Source organism: Anser cygnoides, chromosome 13 (genome assembly GCF_040182565.1).
Source record: "Anser cygnoides isolate HZ-2024a breed goose chromosome 13, Taihu_goose_T2T_genome, whole genome shotgun sequence".
Lineage (NCBI taxonomy): Eukaryota > Metazoa > Chordata > Aves > Anseriformes > Anatidae > Anser > Anser cygnoides.
The window spans coordinates 3,772,516-3,785,495 of record NC_089885.1 but is presented as its reverse complement, the minus strand read 5'-3'; the positions used below and the strand labels follow the sequence as shown (position 1 = coordinate 3,785,495).

The window sequence follows — 12,980 nt, the reverse complement described above, 5'->3', positions numbered from 1 at the left end:
TCCACGACTGTCCTTGACAGGGCGCCAAACTCATCCTTCTGCGCTTGCAATTAACAGCCTGTAGGGCAAGCTCTTCTTATTTTCTTGTACAGACACAGACATTAACCTTCCTTGAGATCACAGCACCCAGCGCACCTCTGCTTTCCCTTCTGTCCTCTCCCCATTCGGTAACCTCCTCCTGTTTGTTTTCTCACCTTAAGCAACCTTTTATTTGGAGCCAGAAACCGATATTCATCCTGCAGAGAGCCACCTCAAAGCAGGAGGCCTAGATCCTAAACTCTCCCAGGTAGGCATCTGCACACTCCTGATGATAAAAGTGACCAAACGTCATTACCAGGCTGCAGTGGTGTTGGGGTGCTCGCTCTTGAAGAAGGGCAAGGTCCAACTGCACAGAGTTAGCAAAGAGATAACACAAGAGAATTCAAAGCCCAGATAATTCATATTGCAGAGAACGCTCAGGAAACCTCAGTGCCTGTAGTTTGGTAATGGGAAGGTTAAGATGCATCTCAAACACCGTATGTACCTGTGCAGCAAAAGAAACTGAAATAAGTGGGCGTTTGAGTCTTTTTCATTATTATTTATTTTAAACAAAAGCATAGTGAGCAACAGAACAAAGGCTGGCTAGAAGAAATACACCACTACTGCAATAACTTCCTAAAGGAAGCGCTGGGTTTTCTCTGGGTAAAAGCCTATGGTCTGACACGAGAGGTCAGACTGCTGGGTTAGAACTGACCCATCCTTTTGGGAACAGGGCTGTGATGGGGGAGCTGGAGGCTGAGAAGTGGCAGCCAAAGAACCAGCAGGACACAGCAGTACCAGTTTCCCATTGCCTGGGATCGTAGCACCACTTAGTGAGCGCTTCAGGAGGCAGAATATTAATGTTGCCTACCCAAGGTTTCTCCAACAGCAATAAAAAATAAGAAGATATACAGTGTGACTCATATAGACTGCATGCAGTAAACAAATTGTGAAAATAAACCATTGCAATATGCAGTTCGGGAACTCCTGTGCCATATGCGTTATTACTTATTAATTGTATTCCGACAGCAATACACTTCTGCAGCACCCTGTAGCCTAAAGCCCCTTGCTTCCTAAGTGTTAATTAGGGCTCCCAGTAAAGGCTGAGAAGCAAGGGAAGCATTTTTATTTCTTTCCAACAAACTAAAGCCCTACAAACAAAACCCAAAGGGACTTGCACAAGGTCACAAGCGAATCAATGGCACTGCTAGAGACAGAGCTCAGAATTCCTGGCTTCCACGTTCCTTCCAGAGAGAGGAAGGTTGGTAACAAATCCCCAAAGAAATGGGAATGAGCAAGAAAATCACAGTGTGCAGCCTGGCTGTATTCACAGGTGTGTTAATTAAATTGTGGTCTAATTAAAATACAGCCTTTGCATTCCGCTTTTCCTCCTTGATGATGTGGGCAATAGGTGTAGGCTGCCCATCAGTTTAAACCATAAGCTAGGAGATGGCTTCCACCTACAAAGAGAGGGGAACAGCCCCACGATGGGGCACAAAACCCAGTGGTTTCAGTATGGCACAAAATGCTCACAGAAAGTACCCCTGGACACGGCTGCCTGCAACAGCAGAGGGAGGGAAAGGAAGACCCAAGACTCTTCCCAGTGCTCCTTTTCACAATAAACCTGTTTTGGGAAGCACCCGGCACTTGCCATTTCAGATTAAATGACCTGGTACCTAGGTGGCTGGCACCTCGAGAAAGCAGCTGCTGCAGCCTTCAAAATTATACTGGACACGAGTAAAACCAACGTGCTGCAATGGCTGGAGTCCAATTCTGCTTCTGATGAAAGCTGCAAAAACAAGCAGCAACCACACACTCTCTTCTGCATCACAGCGAAGCTGGGGAAAGGAAAGCATTACTTGTGTTATGGGGGGGGGGGAATGGAAGGGAAACAAACTAGTGCAGGCTGTGAAAACAAAATGTTAAAGAGTTGGTTCCACACCCAGAACCTACCAGCTGGGAAAACTGCCACAATAAAACAGGTTTTTGTCTACAGATTGCTTTTAGAGGGTGATGGTCTGGTCAGGGAAAAAGCTGAGTTTAACTTGCTTAATCTTCAGCAAACGTTAAGTGTTTGATTGAGAACTCACCCCCAAAACCCACTGCTGTCACTCTACCTAGGCAGAGCTTCCAGGAGCAGGCAATAGGACGTCATCTCTGCAAAAGGAAGGTTTCCAGTTACCGAAGGAAGAGTCCAACCCAGGTTCTTCCTGAAAGCTGCAGTCCACAAGAGGATGAACAGCTACAGAATGAAATACCAAAGTCTCCCACAGCACAATCAGTTCCTGAGTGACCGGAGGAGAAATGCTAAAACTGACCCAAAGCAGAGCACACAGAGGGCCTGAGCCGCAGAGCCAGAGTGCCCAGGAGGTGCCCACAGCAGCATCACCCAGGCTACATGCCCAAGGTAATCCCTGCCAAGACAGACACCCTCCAGACACAGACAATGCTGAAATACCTGGTGTTTGGCAGATGAAAAGGGGAAAAACATCTGTAAACTCTGAAGGTAAAAGACATCACTCTCTCCCTTAACAACTCGGATGTATTTTTCCCTGCCTTGCCTGCCAAACATTTCAAACCAACGTCACATTTCCTACCAAAGTATGATGCTCACACAAGGAAAGTCGACTTAGCGGGGGCCTGAGAGATTGCGTATTGCTTTGAAAATGAAGTTTCCAAAGGCATTTGAGATAACGGAAAAGGGATCAAAAGCAGCAAGGAACGAACAGAGAAACATGGTTTATACGTTCACCAGAGCTCTAAGATTTGAAATCACGTGAAAATCCCATCTTTCCTAGACTGAGTAGGAAACAGCCCAGGAGCTGGACCAAAGGCTCCAAGGCAATTCATTCTCAATGTGACAACGCAGTCCGCAGCCAGAGCATCACATGCAGTCATGCTGCACGTTACGAAATAAAGATCACAGAGCAAGAGGGAATGGGTCCAGTGAGGCACGTGTGAGGCTGCAACTGCACTGCTCCCTCTGTCTCACCTCGCTGACAGCAGGGAGCCAGCTCAAGCTGCGGCTGGCTGCACCTACACACAGCAGCAACCCAGAGTGCCAAGCTACCCCTTTGCCCTGCCTGCCAGACGGGGCTCCAGGCACCTCCTGAGCCTCCCCTCACCTTCAGTGGACAGGCAGCACTGCAGGTGTGCTCCAGCACGAGGGCCAAATGAGCCCTGACTGCAGAAAGGTCTGGCGGAAACGAAGTTCACATCCTTGGGGACTGTTATCAGCTTCCAGTCTGATTTCTCTTTGTTTTACTATCACCAATCATGAGAATTGATACTCGCCCCTGGCACACTTGAAGGGAAAGCCCAGCCGAAGATAGACCTGGGGACTTATTCCTGAAAATACAAGTGCCTGATGCCTACCTAACTCACAAAGAAACATTGCAAAGAGATCAGAGACAAAGGTGGCTTGTAACTGGGACAATGCTATACAGGCATATCAGTAGTTCATGTTACACAGCAGGAAAAAAATGATTTAGAGCCCCACCCTGCCCACGGGACAGAGAACGCCAGCACCGTGTGACACCCAGCCGTTGCACAGCGTCTTTACAACACCCAGCCAATGGCCCTACGAAGTTGCCTGCTTGTGATTCATAACTGTATTATCTTCCACAGTCATTTTGGTCCTGATCTCAGAAGGGTGCTGATCACCTCTTCTTCCCAAACGTCACCTCCCCGGTTCCCCACAGCCATGAGCTGCTCATGTATTCCCATGCCTTGAGAAGTTTGGATGAGGACAAAGAAAAATAAAACCGTGCTGGATGCTTATTAGGTCATCAAAAATACAGGGTAGCACTGTAGCATGGATGCAGGGCTTTCTGCCACCATGCAAGCATTTTAGGAGGATTCCTAGTTTTCTTCTCTCTTCCTGATGCTTCCTTACAAACAAACCTGCCCCTCTCCTGGCTCCTCCCATGATAAAAGTCTTGCTGCAGCTGCAGGGGAAGGCAAGCCATTTCGCTTGCGTGGCTGCCTCTGCATTTCCAGCTTATTTGTATGAGACACTGCCACCCAGCAGGATTTGCATACGTACCAAAATGCGAGACCTGCACAAAACGAAGCAGGAAAAGCATTCGTCTCTCCCCTCGGAGAAGGTTAATGACATGGCTACTTTGCAAATGTTTACTATGAAGTGTTTCCTAAGTCTCTAAGCTATAGAATTTGTACATAAAAGGAGGTTCGCCCTCTTCCCCTTGTCCCACAATCCTATTTGCTTCAGATTAACACGAGTGACCTCCACTTCACTTGAGCTTCATTCATCTCCCACGGAGCACAGCCTGCTTTTGCTGAATTATTTCCCTGCCATCGTGAAACGCTATTCAGCTGCATCGGAGGGGACAAGGCTGCAGACGCAGGTGTTCGCTTTGTTCCATTAACCATTTGACATCCAGATGAGACTCCGATTTAAACCTTACTCAAATTAGGAGCATTGCAGAAAACCACAGTTTAAGTCCAAGATACCTGGACATGACACACCAGAGCACAAACACACAGTACGGAGAACAGGGGTGAACCCCATGCTGGTGATTGCATGCAGTCACAGATCGGGGACAGCACAGCCCTGGCACAAAGCCCTGCATCCCAACACCCTCCCTCTCTGTCCCCAACTGTACTCCTCTCTGTCCCCAGCTGTGTAGGTCACCCCCCAGTCACTGTCTTAGGAGTGCATCAGAGGTCTGGGATGGGTGCTCTTTGAAACCAGATAATTTAAGTTGACGTGTCAACTTAATTAAGCCAGGTTGAAGAAAAGGCTGAAGAAAAACCCTTCAGGACCTTCCTGTCCCTTCTCTTCTCCCTTTCCCCTCCTCTCCCTCAGCTTTACAAATGGCTTACATGTCACTCACCTCTCCGCCCGTCACTGGGGAACAGCTCCTCCCTGAACACTGTTTCCAGTTGCAGACCGAACAGGCAGGGAGGATCTGCCCTCATTTCCCCAGTCCTCCCGGGGTAACAGCCCAGACCGAAGTCCTTCCACAAGTCACATCTCCTGTGTCAGACACAAACCCAAATTATTCTGGCACGTAAACACAGATCCATGCTGCAAGAATGGCCATCGGGCAATTAACAGAATGAGCATTAAATCTGTCTCACTCCTTTGTTCTGCAGGCAGGCTGGAAGATTGACTGAACCCTTTTACTTGGAAAACAAATATTAGGCCTGATCTTCAGCTGGCAGAAGGCCACGCAGGGCCATCAATTTCTCTGTTACGCTGACAAAAATTTTGTCCTGTGTTTTCCAGCTGCAGCAAAGCACTTACTTTCTCCTCACCTTTAAACGGCGCAGCAACTTCACCCACCGTTTCCGCAGATCACAGCCAGGTTTTCCCAGATTTTTCCCAGCAGCATTGTTCTGGTTTTCCTGCCAGCTTGCTACCCCTTCCAGGCTGGCCCTTCTGCCTCCTCACCCCGTTCTCCCGTGCTCACATGGGCTCTGAGCAGTAAGGAAGAAGCCAGGTGCCATGCAGCACCCAGGCAGTCCCAATGCATCTTCCACCCTTTGGCTCCCAAGGGAATCACATCCCGGTCCTTGCCCTGCACAGAGAAGGAAATGCCTCTGCAGTCAGTGCACAGTTGTTGGGTTTTGTTTTAAACCAAAGCCACGGAGGTAATGAACTCACACGTTGCTCCCGAGCCAGGCAAAGCTGTTTTAAACAGCCCAGAAACTGGGAGAACCGAGCAGACCACGGTGGGTGCTGTGTGGGCCCCTCTTGGCCACGCTCACTGACCTAAGAAGCCAGATGCTGCCAGGACAACCAGGGTAAGGGAGATTCCTCCATGAGGAGACCAGCGTGGCTGGCTTTTTTTTTTTAGCTTAAGCAGAGGCTGAGAGGGGTCATTGCTGCAATCCAGAAATAACTCCAAGGCAAACACCAAGGAAGACAACAGCCAGTCAAGATCAGGGACTAGAAATAAACACAGAAGAATAAAAAGACCATAAGTAAACTTGGAGCGGAAATTTTCATGTTCCTATTACTAGAAGGATGAGGCAGAAACTACTTTCTGATAGAAATAATGGGGAAAAGTGACCATTAACCACCTCAGAGTTTACCAAGAAGACCCTGGGATGCAGCACCCGCAGCCCCCAGCTTCCTCCTGTGCTGGTGTTCAGCTCAAACCCAACGAGGAGGGGGGAGAAAATGTCAGCATTCGCCACTGCTGTCAGAAACATCTCCTTAAAACTAGGCCACAAACGCAGCAGGCTCTGCGAGGAGGGATGCCCAGAGGAGAAAAGTGGCAGCTCCGAGAATCCAGGCTCCCTGATCAGTTGTGCTGTGCCTCGCCACCCCACGCAGACACCTGCCCCACTGCTCTCCTGGAGGAATTGCCATGTGGGAGCTTCCCACAGCATCTCTGCAGCGAGGCATCAGGAAGCCATCGGTAAAAGCACACCTAAAGAACTCCCTTGATGTGAAACAAACGGTTAAGAGGAAAGGAGCTCAAGCTTTCTGGACTCCTATGTGGTCTCTGCAAGTACAACTTGCAGGAATCAGAGAGCAGGAGGAAAGCTTCCATCCCTACTTGCAACTTTTCAAAGGAAGGGTACTTGTTTTTATCTCCCCAACAAACACTCACCATCAATATTTGCAATTAATTGCCCCAGGAATGCAGAAAGCAGGCAAACACATCAAAGAAAGCAGTGTCGACTTCTTAAAATCCCAGTTAACATTTTACAAGATACAGCGCAGCAAAAGAGAAAGTCAGCTGGCTTGAAACAGGCAAAGCTATTTTTAAGGGTTTCCTTTCTAAGCTGATAGAGTTCTAGCACTGCATGTATTTTATTTTATTTTTTAAAGAAGAGAACACAGTACCCTTACTCAACACCTTCACTAAGGATTCAGTGTCCGGGTTTGACGTGGCAGGATTACGGGCTGCTTTCTGCAGATGTTCTCACTAAGGAAATGGCGATTCCCTACTCCTCTAACTGCCTGGCAGTGCCACTGAATGATGATTTATCGCGTCCAAAACATTAAGGAGTTCATTCCTGTCTCCACGCATGGAGCTTGTGATGACATCTTTAATGTGCCTCATGAGGTAAAAATTTAAAAGGAAAATGAAAGGAGAGTGGGAAAATCAAGTAAATGGGTAAATAATACGGGGGGAGAGAGCCAACAGCAGAAGAAAACAAATATCTCCTTACTGCTTATCAAAGCACTTAAAAACTAATAGAAGCCTTTCTGTCAGACGTACAGTGAGAGAAATATCAACAAGATTAGGTTTGTGCTCCCTTCAAGTGGCATTTTTGTCTTGCACATCTCCTTGTCTTTCCTTTCACTCTGCCTGGGACAGTTTTGGAAGGCTCTACCAGATCCTCTGCTCTTTGTTGTGTGTGCCAAGAAGAGACCAAGGCTTATTATAGTTATTATTTATAAAGACCAAGATCCTACAGTTACATTTTACAGTCCGAGTGCTCTTTCCAACAGCTTTATCCATCTGAAATTCCCAAGAGCAGGGAAGCACAGCCTGTGGGGTTTGAGGATGTTCTGTATTTTGTTTTTTTGAGCTCAGCTTCATTGCTATGTTAAAAGTGCACTGGCTGAGCCCATCTACAAGAACAGTTATCAGCCCTCCGCAGGCTTGCAGAAGGTCAGGGCAGGCAGGAGCTAGAAGAAGAGTGAAAACCAAAATTCAAGAAAGATTGTGTATTGGCTCTTCAGTTAGAGTGCCTTGGGTACTTCAGCACTTATTTAAGGTTAGGCATGTGAACACTCCCACTGAAGTCACAGGAGCTATTTGCGGGCTCCGGGGTTGGACACGCATTAAGCACCCTCCTGACTTGTGACTTGAGCTGATAAGGTCTCCAAAGCAGAGCCTGTTGTTCAATACCGCCTTGTCCAGCCCTTTACACGATGACCCCATCTGCTCTGGGACCTAAGACCTGCTGTATAAACAAAGTGATAATTTCATTTAAATGACATCACTTGAGATCAGATTAGCCTTAACTTTGACTTTTTCATAAAAAACTAGAAAACATCACTGGACACGTATTACCTCTCCTGATGTCAGTAGGAATTTTGCTACCATATCACGAAAACCAGGATTTCATTCCAACTTTTAATGCTGAGTCTCAGTAAGTAAAAGTAGGGCTGTCCCAGATTTCCCTGCAGTTGCTAAGCAGAAGAGGGTTATCACATTGGCTCTACAGACAAAAGCAGACTTGTAAACAGTGCAACTGGCAGAGGTGATAACTGGCAGAAAAGGAAAGGATGAGTATTTCTCTGCAAGACTGGATGTTCCTAGCAAATGATAAAATTGGCAGCAGTGTTCACTGACAGCTACAACCCATTGTTCCGAGGCAACTTTCTCTTAATCGCAACATTCTCCCTCTTCAGCCTCTATTTCTCTAAAGGTTTTCCAGATTTTTTTTTTTATGTAGCCTTTATTAGCCAAGCCTGCTGTCTGGCTTGGCTAATAAAGGCAAATATTTGGTGATTCTTTTGGGCACAAACACTCCTCTTCTGTTGGAGGGAGTGAAGAAGTTCATCTGTACTCACAGACACCGAGCGGGCTGTACAGCTATCCCGACTGCCGTATATCATGGGACCAGACCGCAGGCAGGGCAGAAGTGGGTTGGTAAGTCACGGGAATTCAGGCAACCTGTCCAGAGAGGAGTCTCAGGAGAACGTTCAACGTGGATAGTTTCCTCAGCCCTCCTGCAGCTCTGTTTATGATCGATTAATCTAGACATAAGAAATAGTAATAGCTTAATTGATCTAAGCATGCAGGAGGTCATTTTTAGAGCATCATTACATGCATTATAAAGTTTTAAAACTCATGTCACCATAATTATAATAAAGGTTTCATCTCACATTACCTAGCACTGAGAAGAGCGTAGTGGGGGGTACTTGGGTTTAATTGCTAATCTAATTCAAATTCTACTTGGTTCCAGCAGCCAAAGCCATCTTCCTTTTTAAAAGCATACCAGTGCCCACCTGCAGCTATGAATGCAGCTGATGCATTTAAGTATGCCTGCTGCACAGAAGAATCTCCTGCACCTCAGATGTCCTCACGGAAAACCAGGAATTACACATCTCTAATGTACAACTTGCTGATTCTTACAGCCCAGCACTGATATAAAGTAAAAAGATCACAAAAGTGGAGAGCTCACAGCTTTGCAGGGCAAAGGCACAGCTGTGTTTCGTACCTCACAGAACTCCTGTGCAGCATGTATCTGAGAGCAAATTTGGGGGGTGGGGTGAGGAGAGGATGCTCAAATCCCTTCACACTTGCCTAGCTCAGTTACAAAGTTATTAGCTGCATTGTGAGAGTTACAAGGCAAAATACCACGTCCTGAATAATTCAGGAAGTCAGACTGAAGGACTCCTGCAAAGCCTTCTCGCTTTAAATTCTGCATCTCCCCCCTTCCCCACACTGATCTCCTGTGACTCAACTAAACATAAAGCAGCAGACAATAAAAGAACCAGCCATTACTGCAGACGGCTGCATAAAGCCCAGCTCCCTCCCTTCGCCCCCATCCAGCCATGAGAGATGACTCTGCATCCACCCTTGTCTTCCTTCTGCTGCCTTGTGAATGAGCAAGGGGAACCAGCAAGGGGAGCCCAAGGTAATCGGCTCCCCAAACCCCAAGGCACAGAGCATTCCCAGGCTCCAAGAGAAGAAATCCCTGGTAGGGTTGTGCCTTCCTCTACCTGGCAAGGCTTCATACAGCTCTGAAAACTTGCAAGGTGCCCAGGATCCCAGTGACGGGGTGAAGTCAGGAAGCCTAACTGGGGTTTATAAATCCCAGTTCAACACATGTGCAGCACAATTTATGAACACAGCACATTAACGGCTGGGCCCGGCATCACTAAATCAGTCCCTCCTGTTACCAGTATGAAGTAAAGATGGATAAATCAGAGCACTTCGTTTAGGGTGATCTTCATTGCAGATAAATCAATGGGGTGATTTGTTAACATGCTGTAGGATCTTCTAATCTCCTTCTGTCTTGCCATCAATCAAAACTTTTGGAAATGACATCATTAAATCCCAGACTTGAGGGGCAGGGCCGTAACGCAAGGCTCGGGGCAAAACCAAGCAGGCTCATGGTGCAGGGTGGTGGCTTGGTAACAAGGATGCTGGGTTCAGGTCCCTGCAGTGCCACAGACTCCTTACATAATGTGGAGGCCAAACTTCACCCAAATCTGCTCTCCTACCTTGTTCCACACCTCCTCAGTTCTGTGGTCCCACACGTGAGAGATCAGAACATCACCCTGAGGGAAAACATCTTCAGAAGAGCACAGCATGTTACATACACTGGCAAGGCAGTCAATGGATCCTGGGCACCTCAGAGAGGATCCCAAGAAGCAGCTGGGATCTCCCTCCAGGTGCCGGAGTGATCACACATCATGGGGACAGGTATATGTGGAAGAACCTGGACTCGGGCATTTCTATGAGGAACTACGGCTAGGCTGTGCAATATGAGCATCATTTTCACCATGAGGAAGGTAATCTGCAGAAGATAGATTGGAGAGCTGGGTGATCACCAACCACATGAAGTTCAACAAAAGCAAGTGCCGATTCCTGCACCTGGGATGGGGCAACCCTGGCTATACGTACAGACTGGGCGATGAGACGCTGGAGAGCAGCTCCGCAGAGAGGGATCTGGGGGCTGTGGTTGACAGCAAGCTGAACATGAGCCAGCAGTGTGCCCTGGCAGCCAGGAAGGCCAACTGTATCCTGGGGTGCATCAAGCACGGCATCGCAAGTCAGTCGAGGGAGGTGATTGTCCCACTCTGCTCTGCGCTGGTGCGGCCTCACCTCGAGTACTGTGTGCAGTTCTGGGCACCACAGTACAAGAAGGACATTAAACTGTTGGAGAGTGTCCAGAGGAGGGCGACGAAGATGGTGAAGGGCCTAGAGGGGAAGACATATGAGGAGCGGCTGAGGTCACTGGGCCTGTTCAGCCTGGAGAAGAGGAGGCTGAGGGGGGACCTCCTCATGGCAGTCTACAACTTCCTCGCGAGGGGCAGAGGAGGGGCAGGGGACCTATTCTCCATGAACACCAGTGATAGGACCACAGGACCCGTGGGAATGGTGTGAAGCTGAGGCGGGGGAAGTTTAGGCTGGACATCAGGAAGAGGTTCTTCACTGAGAGGGTGGTTGCACACTGGAACAGGCTCCCCAGTGAAGTAGTCACTGCACCAAGCCTGTCTGAATTTAAGAAGCAATTGGACTGTGCACTTAGTCACATGGTCTAAACTTTTGGGTAGACCTGTGCGGTGCCAAGAGTTGGACTAGATGATCCTTATGGGTCCCTTCCAACTCGGGATGTTCTGTGATTCTACGAAAAACAAACTGCCTGCCCCCAGGACAGAGTTTCCTGACAGAGCTCTGTAACCAGCCTGCTTTATCACCTTCGTAACAGCAGAAACAATCCTGAAGAGATGGTAGGAGTAGAGCTGCTAGTAAGGGAACCCAAGAACCATTCACCTTCTGATGTAGTGCTGTGATCTTGGGGGCTGCACAGAGCCAGCAGGCAAGTACACGCCACAGCGACTTCTCCAACACCTTTACTGGGCCATTTCCATAGCTCCAAAACAGGGACAGCTCTCCTCCTGTGTCTCAGGATGGATGAGCTCTGGTCCTGGCTCCAGCCTGGTCCATCAGTTCCTCTTGTTGTTCTCAGTACCGGTTTCCTCAGTTGTGAAGGAGAAATGAGGAAAGCGGCCTCATTTATAAAGCCCTTGGAGATGTGCTGATGACAAGTGCTCTACGAGTGATTTGTTCTTCAGGCATGACTTCTGTTCTCAGCGGTTGCTCACAGGCTTTCAGCACATCCAGATAGATTAAGATGCAGAACTAAAGCACCTACACTGTGTCTCTGTACTACATCTCCCAGACTTCATAAAGTTCCCATTTCCTCTTCCAAGAAACCAGCAAGGGTAGCACAAAAACAGCCAGGTTACAGGAGCTGGGCTAGCTGCTCCAGGAGCTGCTAGCTCCTCCAGTGCAGAAGCATCCCAAGCTGGTCAGCATCCAAAACACAGGAGCTAGGTGCATCTGTTTCCATTTACCAGAAGTCCTTTTCTCAACTGTTTAGCCTCAGTGGCTACTGCTTCCCACATGCAAAAGCACCACCCTCTTTGACTAACCTTCTGCTTCAGCTTTCCCGTTGTAGCGTGGCACTGAGCAAGCAATCCTGGAGCAGCATCCAGTTCAGCAGAGCCCACGTCAATTAGCACTGGACACAAATCACTGTCTGACCTTGGCATCCATTTAATTCAGCAGCAATACTCATTTGACTTAATCTCAAGGAGCCACTTTCTGAAATGCTGTTACACCGATGCAGACAGATCTAACAGCTTCTATCCAAAGAAACCTGGCCAGTGCTATTCAGGAGGCCACTCACAAAGTCCTCTCTGTACCAGATGGACAAGTGACACCAGAAAATTAGGACTGACTCAAAAGTAGCTTTTTTAGCATGCTTTTTTGTTTGATTTGGTTTATGCCCCATTCCCCCAGAGGAGTGTTCACCCCCTGAACTGGAAAAAGGAGCTTTACCTTCAATTTTCTCCCCTCGCTGGTCCATCTGTGCCAGCACAGACAGCACTGCCCTGACAAGCCGGTGCTTCCGAGAGCACAGCTCATTTTGATGAGGTGTGTGTGTACAGGAAAAACACGAGGCCTTGCTAGACTTGCTCTCCTCCCCACCAAGAACAGCCAAAGGGCAGGGCATGCTTCTCATGCCCCAGCGGTCCAGATCCCTACCCAGGCTAATGTTATCCATAACACATCCTACAGCTGTATTTAAGCAAAAGAATTAAAGAATAAAAGCCTTGGCCTCTATAGTTTGGAACATCCCCTTTAGTCCCATTATTTTTCCAACAACTTGGCAATTTAGCTGGATTTTACCACTCTGAGAACGATGTCATGCTCCAGAGATGTTTGCTGAGGGTAAAGCAGAGTGCCATGTTTTTAAGTATTATCTCATCTGTTAAGTCCGCAGCATACTTA

General features: G+C 48.0%; 1 protein-coding gene across 3 annotated transcripts in view; it reads right to left on the bottom strand.

The window, feature by feature from the left end:
• The window catches only part of PAK3 (p21 (RAC1) activated kinase 3), a 180,943-nt gene that overhangs the window by 84,974 nt on the left and 82,989 nt on the right, over positions 1-12,980 (bottom strand). The window contains exon 1 of one of the 3 annotated variants that reach the window (XM_048070627.2): positions 8,522-8,544. The exons of the other annotated variants lie outside the window; for them this stretch is intronic. The gene's annotated coding sequence lies outside the window, so the exon portion shown is untranslated. Of the gene's footprint in view, positions 1-8,521; positions 8,545-12,980 lie in introns of those variants that run through there. 3 annotated transcript variants of the gene reach the window in all.